A 12747-nucleotide genomic window follows, 5' to 3' on the forward strand; every position below is an offset into this window, starting at 1 on the left:
ATGTGGGTCTGACACACAGTCTACTTAATCCTGGTTCAAACATTGTTTGTTTCAACTCATCACATGCTTCATAAATAGTTCCTTCTAGTGGGCATCCTCTCATTGTGTAAGTTAAGGGGGTATTTTTCTTAATCTCTGTGATGTCTATACATTCCATGGATCCTGCATCAGTCAAAAGGATATACTTTGTTTTGTTTGTTACTAGATTTACGGGCCCTGTCAATTTTGGTACTACACCAATGCACATCCAATTTGTATAATTGTGTGCATGACAAGTATAATTACCGCATTCTACTTTAGACCTTTTACAGTTGCTACAGAAAAATTGTTCAATTAAATCTCTCCAAGGTCCCACCAATTCCTTAGCACGGGTTAACCAAGGAATAGTATAATTTTTTACTTTCGTCTTAATGAGGGATAGAGTCCCTGTGGGCTCACATCCTGACCTTGGTATGTTTGATTCACAGGTAAAGGGTACATTATTAATATCAGGGTGTGTATAGGCTGGTGGGTTTTCTACTAAGCCTAACACTTGTTTTTCTGTTTTTACCCTGGGCAATATAATTAAGATGATAATTGTCATTATTAATCCATAAGCTCTGAGCATAGGTAGTTCAAATCTTTCCCACAATCTCATTAAGTTACCTAATACTTTAAATTGTTTAAGTGTTTGCTTACCCTCAATTAACTTACCTTTATCTGGGTCCCATCTCTTTAATTCTTGTTTTACCTGTTGTAGATGTTCTTGTAGTCGGGCTGCTAATTCATCTTGTTGGTCCTCAGACAATATCTCAACAGGATTAATAAGTGGTGTATTTTCTTCCTCCTTAATTGTTTAAGTATATACTGTTCATAGAGGTCTTTTGCTTCTCTTCCTTTAATATACATTTCTCCATTTGCTGCTGCTGTTGCCATCTCTGGAGTTCTTTAGTCCTAGCTCTGGAATGTGAAATCCCTAATTCTTTCTGTAAAAAGCACAACTGACAGTGGTATCTACATTTCTTACAAACACATGAATTCTTTTGACAGGATAATTGCAATTGATATTCCATTAGTGCCTAATTGGAAATTCCCAAGTCTTGAGGTAAGACCAACACTTATATATGTCCTTATATAGGCGAGAATATCCAAAGGTTCCTTTATGTGTGCATGCTTCAGAAGGAAAATCAATGGTTGTTACAATGTGTACGCTAAGGCTGCCAATCTTTGCAATGTTCCTTGAGGTGTTAAGCAGTACACCAAAAGTACTCTATACATCACACCTTCTTCCAGTTTTCCTGTTCTAATCACCTTTTTCCAATTTTTACTTTTCTTGCAATACCAGCAACTAGTTGCCCTCGAAGCAAGCCCATACATTCCAGATACCCATCGTTGCTCTGCTAATGGTCTAACATCCCTGTCAAATTTCCCATATTTTCCATTTGCTGTTATTATAGTCCTAGTATCTTTGGTTGTTAGAATAGCACTAGTCCATGGCCAGTGATCATACAATTTTTCACTAGGTTTCTATGGGGGATTTCGTATGGATCTTCTTCTAATTTATAAGCTAAACATATTCGGTTGTGGTTTATTCTTGTGCAATCTCTAACTTGTGTCTTCTCGAGCTGGAACTATCCTAACATGTCTTTGGGGCAAGCTAATAATCCCCTTTTCAGGTGTGTCGATCACTACTGCTCCTTCTCCTCTCCAAAGGATGGTAGTGGGCCCTTTCCAGTCTTTACTGTTTGGTAATCTATAAAAGCAAGAATATTTTTCTGCATGTAGTTTTTGTAATGCTAGCTTTTGATTAGAAGCAGTCCATTGTTGATAATAATATCTCTTCATTGGGGTGTATCCTATTCCTCCCCTGCTTTTTGGTTAAGAGCTATTAGTACCAACTGTAATTGAGCCTCAATAGTCTGCACCTCGTCCGTAAATTTGTCCATCGTACTTTTCAATGTTTGATTGGCTCGCTGTATCATTCCCTGGTGTTGTGGGCAATATGGAGTACCAGTTGTATGGTTGATATTTAAGTATTTACATAGTCCCTCAACAAAAAACAGAGAAACAGTCTGCCTTACTCACCTTTCCAATGTATCTGAGTCCATCCAAATCATGGCACCAATGATGCTGCAGGAATTTCAAGTCCATTCTTTGTCTCACAGCAATAAATAATCCCAACATGGATCACGAGAGTGGGGGAGCAAAGCAAAAGTAGGTTTTCTTGAGAAAATGATACTCCTGCTAGCCGGGGGGGTGGGGGATAAGGGAGGGGTCCAATAAGTCCTGGGTACAGGAAGTTTAATTAGGGAGTGATATTAATGGATTCATTTTTGAAACAGAATCGGACACCACGTGTCTGTATCTTCTCTCTTGGGAAATGGTCATGACCCCTAACCATGGAAAAATGTTACGTTATTGACCATCTGAAAAATGGGACAGTATATTCCCTCTCTGCCTATAATTTCTCTTACTGGCTCCTCGCCTTCCCTCCTCCCAGACAGGATTCCATGAATACCCCTTCATTGTTTCATTTCTCATATAAGGGCCCCTCCTCTTGGGCATTTCCCAAGAGGCTACTGAGAGGCCACTTTCTACTCTGGACTCGAGGGCTTTCCTCTGAGGCTGGCCGGATACAACACATCCAGGTGAAGAATTTGATGATCCTCCTGCCAATCCCCAGGCGACCCTTGCTCTTTTTAGCCTGAGTGTCTGAGGTCCCTGCCTCCTCCTCCTGCTCCTCCTGCTGCTGCTGCTGTTTGCCCGGGATGCTCTGTTTCTCTGATGCTGCCTGGGGGCAGCTCCTGACTTCTAAATCATCCTCACTGCTGTTGGTGTTCAGTGTGGTGGAGAGGGAGGTCAGAGGATCCTGGCTAAGGACTGCACAGGCAGCGGGGGTCCTTGTCAACATGGCCAGTTGGGAACTATCTATCCTGCAGGACTCACTGCTACTCATACTGGGAGTCCCATGGCAAGGATTCTGCCCCGATTGGTCTTCTGCAAGTATCAGTGGTTGGGAGCTGAGAGCAGCACACTCATGGGCTCTGCTGTTGCAGCCTGATTGTCCCTGGAGGCAATGGAGAATGGGACTGCTTTGAACACTGGGGATGGCATTGAGGCATGGGCTTCACTTTGTTGTGGTTCTTCTGAAGTCCTGGGGACAAGGCACTGGCTTGGAGCCTGGGTGGCAGGGAGCCTGCTTTATGGTCCAGCTGGAATCCCAGGTCCTCAAAAGACCTTAGAGCTTCAGGACCCTGAGGAGATACTAAAGTTTCCACTTCACTATGTATTTCTTGCATGCTAAAGCCCTGCTGTTGGGATTTCACCCAGTGTGGCACAGAAGACAAGGGGTAATCCCGTTCTTTAAGGCACAAATGAGAGCATAGCCCCCCTGGGAATTCCTGTATTTCCTGTTCCTGGGGGAGAAACAGAAACTCTTCACTTGTTTCAGGTACTTCATGTCCTGCACTGAGCCACTGGTAGCTCATGGTGTCTGCCACTATGGGCCTCACTTCCGGGTCATGGGTCAGTAACCTTTCCAACAGGTTACTAAGCTCTAGGTTTACACAGGTGAGAATTTGGTAGTGTCCGGACAGGATGTTTTCCTTGAGCTGCACAAAATCCTCCCCGTCAAAAGGTAGTGACCATGTCACCATGGTGTACAGGTCCACGCCCAGACTCCAGACATCAGCCTTGTACCTACTGAACTCCTCCTCTAAGAATTCCTCAGGGGCACAATACTCAAATGTCCCACACAAATCTTTCAGGTTTTCTCCATCAGCCAATTTGCAGCTGAGCCCAAAATCGGTCAACTTAATATTTAGATTGGCATCTAGAAGGAGATTTTCTAACTTTAAATCTCTGTGCATGATAAGCTGCTCATGGCAGTAATGCACAGCTAATAAAGTTTGGTTAAACAGCTGATGTATCTCTTCATCCTGTAGGCAGCCTTTCTCTATCATGTACCACCTAAGTTCCCCCCGATCACATACTCCATAAAAATGTAGGCTCTCTCTGTCGTGTGCCTTAGCTGCAACAGTTTTATAATGTGAGGGTGATGCAGCCCCTTCATTATTTCTGCTTCTGCCTGCTGCTCGCTACAGGGCAGCAGGTCCGATGGAGCTCCTCAGGGCCAGCCTACGGAGCTCTGAGGCCTAGCGGGATGATGAGCGTTGGCGGCAAAGGAACCACACCAGAGCTGGGAGATCAGTCAATGCCCAGGGCGCAGCCGTGTTCTCAACTTTATTGGGAGGGGGAATAGCTTTTATAGACACAAAAAGGGGGCTGTCCAAGGCACAAGGGAACTGAGCCAACCAGCTGAAAGGTCAGGCAGGACACGAGGCGGGCATGCCCTCAAGGGCCTATCACAGCTGAGGACACATACTGTTCTCCTGTCTCCTGTCAGGCTAGGTACCTCCCCCGGGGGCCATCTTGAGTTGTTGGAAACGCTGTCACTGGAATGCGGAAGTGCAGCAAACTCGAGCAAAGGCTTAGTGGCCTTGTCAAGCGAAGGCTTAGTGGCCTTGTTTCCTTTTCAATTGGAGCCCCCCGCATCTCCCCCTTTGCTTTTACTTTGAGGGTAACCGTGCCTGTCTTAGGTTGTCCCCACCAGGAGCTGGAAGTTGCCTGTCTTGGAGAAGCCAGGAGGGAGGGCCTGGCCATCCGTCTTAGGTCGACCATTCCCGGGGGATCTTACCCGTCATTGGCTACCAGTACCCTATTTAGGAGATGAGGGGATAAGCGGAGAGGTTTGGCTAGTAACCCAGGGGGGCATCCTGTTGACTAACAAGGGCCTGGTACCTGACTTCTAGCTGGTTGACTTGGGTTGAACGAAGCGGTTTTCTAACAAAGGAACCTAAGGTGTTAATCACACAGGGGCCTATGAGCAGAAGTGCAATTATGGCAGTGATTGGAACAAACAACGGCAGGAGGTAGGGCAGCCACCCTCCCCACATCCCTCGCCAGCCATTGTAAGAGTCCATTAGGCATCACCGGCGACTTTCAAGGTTGTCTTGAAGTTGTTTAATTCGATCCTGGACAACTCCAGATTGGTTAACAAAAAAGCAGCACTCCTCCTTGAGGAAGACACAAAGGCCTCCCTCCTTTGCCGTTAGTAAATCCAGTCCTCTTCTGTTTTGAAGGACTACTGAGGCCAGGGAGGAGATCAGTTCCTGTAAGACTCTAAGCAATTGGGTTATTTCTCGCAGGTCCCCGACAACCTGAGAATGTAATCGGTTGTTGAGATAAAAGGCGGAGATCCCAGCCACACTGGTACCCACCCCAGCGGAAACACCCAACCCCACAAGTAAGGGGATAAGGGCCAGTGCCCGGGCTATCCGGATTTTTCTGGAGAGGGGAATCGGAAGGGGCTCAGTAGCCAAGGCAATTTCAACCTGTGGAGAAGCAACAAGACAGGGGAGCAGATTTGATCACCTCTCATGGTATGGGTTAATAGATGCTGCCATAGGAAGGAAGCATTTGCGAGTGCGCAGTAAGACTGATTAGGCAGTAGAGTTGCATTATCTATTTTTTTATGTTTTTTTTTTTTTGACAGGCAGAGTGGACAGTGAGAGAGACAGAGAGAAAGGTCTTCCTTTACCTTTGGCTTACCATCCAATGGCCGCTGCGGCTGGCGCGCTGTGGCCGGTGCATCACGCCGATCCAAAGCCAGGAGCTGGGTGCTTATCCTGGTCTCCCATGGGGTGCAGGGCCCAAGGACTTGGGCCATCCTCCACTGCACTCACGGGCACAGCAGAGAGCTGGACTGGAAGAGGAGCAACCAGGACAGAATCTGGCGCCCCAACCAGGATTAGAACCCGGTGTGCCAGCGCCACAGGCGGAGGATTAGCCTATTGAGCCGTGGCACCAGCTGTATTATCTGTTTTTTTTTTTTTTTTTTTTTTTTTTTTTTTGACAGGCAGTGTCAAAAAAAAGGCCTGGTACCTGACTTCCAGCTGGTTGACATGGGTTGAATGAAGCTGTTTTTAACAAAGGAACCTAAGGCGTTAACCACACAGGGAGAGAGACAAAAAGAAAGGTCTTCCTTTTGTTGTTGGTTCACCCTCCAATGGCCGCTGTGGCCGGCGCACCACGCTGATACAAAGGCATAAGCCAGGTGCTTCTCCTGGTCTCTCATGGGGTTCAGGGCCCAAGGACTTGAGCCATCCTCCACTGCCTTCCTGGGCCACAGCAGAGAGCTGGCCTGGAAGAGGGGCAACCGGGAAAGAATCCAGCGCCCCGACCGGGACTAGAACCCGGTGTGCTGGCGCCCCAGGTGGAGGATTAGCCTATTGAGCCACGGCGCCGGCCTAAAGTCTCTTGCTTCTGCTTCAGCCCCTGGCTTCTGTCCCAGTACCGGCCTTTGTAGCCACCTACAAAGAGGGGCACGGGACAGAGAGCTAGCCTTTAACTCCGTGCCAATGAGCATAATAGGGGGTCTCCTTTGGTGAGGTACTGCGCATAGCCAACAGCCTTGCCAGACAGGTAACGTGGAGGTGTTAAGCAGCTGGTAAGTAAGGTTAAGCATCTCTAGTCAGGTCAAAAAGGGCTATTTGGGCTATTTTCTTTTTCCACATTACTGATTAGCTGGGATGTATTTTTGCTTGTTGAAGCACTTCCTCAATGGGGGAGGAAGTATGAGCAGGGATCCATACCTTTATTGTTCTAATGAGGCCCTATGGATCTCTTCCTTTCCCGTCCACTCGAATTCCTGCATCCTCTCCTGAGAGCCATTTAGGATCATCGGAATTTCTTATAGTTTACTGGGTTGCAAGCTCCTCTTTTACCGGAGCTCCCCTTTGGGCAGAGTAGCTCCAAAGGACTCTTAAGCGACCCTGTGTGTGAATGTGGGCAGCTCCAGTAGGGGCAGTACCTTCCTGGATATTCACACAGTCTCCCTTTTGTAATGTTTTCCAGCATATGTATTTATGGTTAGTTGCATAAGTTTTTTCCCAGTCTGCACAGGACCCCCACCTGGTTGTGGGTTGGCAGGCGTCAAAGTAAAAGCTCAGCTTCCTTTGAGGTACATTTGGAAGTGTTGAGGACTCCTGGAGGATCGATCCTGATAGCCAAGATACGAAATTCCCATTGTCCCCCGCCGGATGACGTCTCACCAGGCAACAGTTCCAATAGCAGTGTTGGGAGGACCGCCCCTGCAACAGGTAGCCACATGTGTCTCATCATTCCTGTGAAAAAGAGAGAGAGAGATAAGGCCTCAAGAGGGCTGGGCTCTTGGATTAAGGTCATTAATAAGGTCAGTGGGGGGAAGGTGTTTGAGGTCTCTGGCCAGGACCCAGATGGGCTTGTCTTCATTTTGGAGGAAGACACATCCAAAGCCTCTGCCTGCCGTTAAGAGGGGATCAGGGCCCCTCCAGGCCCCCGTGAGGGGGTCTCTCCATCGGACCTTGGACCTTAACAGTGGAGTACTTAAGAGTAGTTGTCCAGTGTCGCTGGAAAGGAGTGAGGTTGTCAGTCTTTGAAAAATTTAAAATATTTAAGGTGCATAATGCCATCTTTAGCTGGTCATGAGGGGGTGTTACTCCCCCTTTTTGTTTTATAAGTTGGGCCTTTAATGTTTTGTTTTGTCTTTCAGTGATTGCCTGGCCCGCAGGGTTATAGGGGATACAAGTGATATGTTTAATTTCCCAATGCTTTAGAAAGGTAGCAAATGAGGTGCTGGTAAAACAAGGTCCATTATCAGTTTTAATTTGTTTAGGAATGCCAAGAACCCCAAAGCATTGTAATAGATGATTGTTAGTGTGTTTCGCCTTTTTGCCTGTGTAGGCTGTAGCCCAGCAGGCATTGAGAAAAGGTGTCAACAGTTACAAAAATATACTTAAGCTTTCCATAAGAAGTGAAATGGGTGACATCAGTTTGCCAGGTGGTTGGGTGCCAGTCCACGAGGGTTGACCCCAGGCCCCTGTAAGGGAGGTAGCTGTAAGAATGGTGAACAGGACTTAGAAGTTCGGACGATTTTCTTTAATTCTTTAATTGGGTCATGGGGGTATCGATGTTGTAACCCCCTCCAATTGACGTAAGGTCATGAAAGGAGATAGCCTCATCTTGTGTAAGGTAGCACTGGGATGAGGACGCTAATGAATCCGCAACGGCATTACCTTGAGACAAAATATCCGGGAGGTGGACAAGGCTTAGTCCTTGACTTCAGAAAGTTTCTGGTTTGAATCCTTAAAGGAGTGATAGGGTTATCATCAAGTTTAATGTGTGAACAAGGGAGGTTGGGGAGTAGATTGGCCACGTAAAGACTGTCAGGAAACAGGTTAAAGGGTCCCTGTATTGTTTTCAAGGCCAGGACAACGGCATAAAGTTCCTTGAATTGGGCTGACCCTTGAACATAATGAACTACTTTTTTTGGCACTTCTTGTCCCTGCATATGGGGCGGAAAGATGGCAATTGCTGCTCCTAATTTTCCCCTGTCAGTGAACACAGTGTGAAAGGATGGGTCAGCTTCAGCCAAAAATAATTTGTGTAGTATCCAGTCAAGTTTGGAGAAGGAGTTCATCCATTTATAGGGGCCACAGTGGCAATCAGTCTTCCCCGGGAAGCCTTCTAGAGCAATTGCAATGCGGGTATTGTTTCGTTGTAACCACTCGAAATCAATCGACCAAAATGGTACAACAAGGGTATGTGGCTGATGACCAAAGAGACGATCGGACAGGTTCCTACCCTTTATGATGCAGTCAGCGAGGTGGTCTAGGGTGGCACAGATCCGGGGGGCCCCTCCCACGGACAGATGAACCCAGTGGATGGGTTCTCCATCTTGAGCCAAAAGGCCGGTGATGAGGGATTTTCTGCTGAAGATATAGAAGAGTAGGTGCGTGGAAGGGTCATAACGCCTCAGGCAGGAACAATCTATATAGCCTGTTGGAGCTTAAGGAGAATGTGTTGGTGTGTTTTTTCTAAAGCAATAGTCTTATACAAGGTACCTCCCTTAAGGAGGTCAAACAGGGGAGTAAGCTCCTTGGGTTCGAATAGGGATCCAAGGTCTCATCCAGTTAATTTCCTCAAGGAGTTTTTTTTAACTGAGATAAAGAATAGGTTTGTTGGATCTGAAGCTGCGGTCGAGTGGAGGAGACCATATCTAGTTGGTTTTTTTTTTTTTTTTTTTTTTTTTTTTTTTTTTTGACAGGCAGAGTGGACAGTGAGAGAGACAGAGAGAAAGGTCTTCCTTTGCCGTTGGTTCACCCTCCAGTGGCCGCCGCGGTCGGCGCGCTGCGGCCGGCGCACTGCGCTGATCCGATGGCAGGAGCCAGGAGCCAGGTGCTTTTCCTGGTCTCCCATGGGGTGCAGGGCCCAAGTACTTGGGCCATCCTCCACTGCACTCCCGGGCCACAGCAGAGAGCTGGCCTGGAAGAGGGACAACCGGGACAGAATCCGGCACCCCAACTGGGACTAGAACCCAGTGTGCCGGCGCCACAAGGCAGAGGATTAGCTTATTGAGCCGCGGCGCTGGCCGTATCTAGTTCTAAGACAGCCCCAAGAACCTTAAAGGGGGTTACCTTTTGAACCTTTTCAGGGGCAATCTGGAACCCATGTTTAGTGAGCAATTGTAAACAGGAGTATCTGGGGACCTGGAAAGATCCAATCTGTATCTGGGGACAAAGAGGGACTGCTGCAGAGTTCTCATCCCATCCGTAAGGTCTTTGGTCTCCTTCAAACTCCCGGAGGTTTGGCCTCGGAGCAGTTGAGACCTTCTGTAATACGACCATCTAAATCTGTCCGTGGAAATTCTGTACGGCCCGTGTTTGTGTCCCCTCCCCCACCCCGGTGCTGCGCAGTCTCCTCCCTGCCCCAGTCCCGCCCCTGGGGCCACAGTTCTGCCCCTGGGGCCGCAGTTCCGCGTGGTGCCTCGCCTTGGCCAGCGCCTAGTAGCCGACTTAGAACTGATGCGGACCAGTGGATTCCAACTGTTTAATTAAAACAAAGCATAGCGAGGGCCGGTGGCGGGTGTTGATGCAATGTGATTTCTGCCCAGTGCTCTTGAGTGTCAAAGTAAAGAAATTCAGTGAAGTGCGGAGAAGCCAGCAGGAGCCCTGAGGGCCAGCTGCGGCATCCGGTGAGCTCTCGCTGGCCCTCAAAAATCCGGGGAAGAGGGTGTAAATCTCTCGCCAGGCCATGCCCATATCTCCAACAGGTCTCCAAGGTGAACAGCCTTCTGGCATGTTGGAACAATGTAAATGTTAAAAAGGAGAATTACGATTGGGTTAATTTCTGTAAAGGAAAGACTCCATGTCTATCATCAGGCTCTGTTGGCTGGTCTCAAAGTGGCAGCATGCAAGATTGGCACAAAATTCGAATTTGGCCTTAGAGACTGGTGTGGACTGGGTAACTCTCCTCCCGCTTGCCTTATCTCAGAATTTGAACTTTACCTTAGAACCAGGCCTGGTCCAAAGTCTACTCTCCCTGTCTTATCAATGAAACAAATCGGGTATCCCACCCTTCTGATGGCTTTTCTGTTTTATCTCGTGCAAGCCAGAAGATACTGCTTTGTAACTTGCTGAACTTATTTTGCAATTTGTTTTAACAAATTTCTGGGTGGTCAGTACTCAGTGATACAGTAAGGTAATTAGCACTTGTTTTAGATAAATACAATTTTAATTAAATTCAGGTACAGATATATAATATCAGCATCTTAAGTCATTTAGGTATAACTGCTAATTTAAATTGGGTAAAGACAAATGAGATAAGTGTCTAAATGTAAACTTTGGTACTTTCAACACCTTATGTTCTATAGAAAAACTACTTGAATTTGCTAACATGTTTTCATAGATTGTCCATATAAAAAATAGTTCAACATCACTTAAAAGTAATTAATGCTGAAATTTGATGTGTTACCTTGTTTAAAAATGTGGTCTTGATTTAAAGATTTTTAATAGGTTATTTCAAAATGTAAAGCAAGAAAATTGACAGATGAAAAACATCACAAGTATAAAAATAAAATGTTTCAAGTAAGTTAAAGAGGGTGTGTAAAAGTCACAAAAAGTTGTAAGAAAAAAAATTTTTGGACACGAAAGCTATTACTGATTTTCTGTTAGAGCAAAAAGTTAATCTGTCGTGTTCTCTTGATGTCTCTGTTAAATTCTAATTGTCTAAAAACAACTGAGTTTTTAGTAAGAGCTATGGGTTATTTAAATATGTGCTTATTTTCAAACCTTTAAATAATCACCTTGTAACAATGATCAAATTTGGCCTGTATTATGTCATGATATAAAATAGTATTGATACAAATGTCTGAAAATTATAAAGTCTGGTAATCTAGTGTTACTAAACATAATGGTCATCTTGGTGAAGGGGCCCCAGAGGCCTAAAAGAGTTAAGTATGCCTTGTAAAATCCTACAGGTGCTTTCAAAAATGCTATGTAAAGTAAACAAGTGTCTCTTCTTGGTTAACAGGTTTGTAATTTTAAATATGACAACTTAAGGTCTTTTGTCATCCACAGTTTTGTATATCAGATTTACTGCTCATAAAACTAAAGCATTGTTGGTTCTGTGTTTAACTGTCCTCCTATAGGTTGCAATGGACTTTTTCCAGCTACATCTGTTGTATTCAGTACTTTGGGATGACTCTTTAAACTGATAAAGCCAATAATGTATTGCAGGTACCAACTGGAAAAAAGTATAGTTAACTGAGGTTACTAAGATCAGAAAGTAATTCAGATCAATTGGTGATTCATAAAAAAGGTTAAAGATTCTAACAACTATCACTGAAACTGCTTTATTGTTCTGATGTATGTGACCCTGTAGTTTGCTGTGAAACTAAATGCATCTATCTAATCAATTCCTCTGTATCATTTATGTATGTTTTTCTAATGTCTCTGCTGGTCTAAATGTTCTGTATACAAGAAAGTTATTTCAAGTGTTACATATTGCTGTAGAGCTTGATTATATTGTAATCTGTAACAGAATGTTTCCCGTAAATTTAAAAGGCTAAAGTTGATCGAAAATTCGTGTAACCTAAATCTCTGTAAACTTGTTAAAAGAAAAAAAAAACTGAAAATATTTTATATACTTGTGCTTAAATTTGCTGGTTAAACAAGCTACACCATGTTGGGTATTTAAGAGATGTTTCCGAGTACATGTATTCTTAAAATTTGTGAAGGACATTGGGCCTTCTGGTAGGTGTTTTCCTAAGTTGTTGTCTAATAATTGAATCTGCTTGCTAAGTTTATTTCATTTGCTATTACTCTTAAAATATTTGTGTATGAAAGAACTGCCCTGCCTTTTTGACCCTGTTGCCATGTATGATTATTCCTTGTGAGATTACTTAATTACTTGGATTAAAGACTAGCGTAGAAAATTAAAGCCACTGCCAGGCAACACCACACAGAGTAACGTATCTATTTTGCCTCTGGTGGTGCAAGGTTTTTTAAGCATGGCTGGTAACTGGTAAGATTTTGTAGTGACAATCTGGCAATATCCTTGCATAGCTATTTGGGTAAGGACATAGGTCAGTTCTGTTAAAGGTCAACCATGTTCAGAAATCAGAGTAGCTCAACCAGGCTAAATATTTATAAGAAACATGCCTATAACTCTGGACTTCTAGTCTGGACAACACAAATTAGAGGTGGGACTGAGCACTCCCTTGACTTGCATTCTCTGGTCTACTTTAACAAGAACCAGGAGGAAAAGAAAACTGGACATCAGAAGCAATGTGAAGATGGATGGCAGGCCTATTACAGGCAGCTGTGTACAGTGATCTGCCCTCAGGGAGACCCAATAGGCCAGGCCACTGCAGTGGCTTTCGATGTGGTA

General features: G+C 45.1%; 1 protein-coding gene across 21 annotated transcripts in view; it reads left to right on the plus strand.

The window, feature by feature from the left end:
• The window catches only part of LOC103346407 (trafficking protein particle complex subunit 9), a 178821-nt gene that overhangs the window by 108217 nt on the left and 57857 nt on the right, over nt 1-12747 (plus strand). For 8 of the 21 annotated variants that reach the window (XR_011384771.1, XR_011384772.1, XR_011384758.1 and 5 more), the window contains one exon: nt 1-9099. This exon is cut by the window's left edge and continues 14574 nt beyond it. The exons of 6 other annotated variants lie outside the window; for them this stretch is intronic. The gene's annotated coding sequence lies outside the window, so the exon portion shown is untranslated. 7 more of the 21 variants (XR_011384774.1, XR_011384775.1, XR_011384778.1 and 4 more) reach the window with 2 other exon arrangements.

This window comes from Oryctolagus cuniculus, chromosome 19 (genome assembly GCF_964237555.1).
Source record: "Oryctolagus cuniculus chromosome 19, mOryCun1.1, whole genome shotgun sequence".
NCBI lineage: Eukaryota > Metazoa > Chordata > Mammalia > Lagomorpha > Leporidae > Oryctolagus > Oryctolagus cuniculus.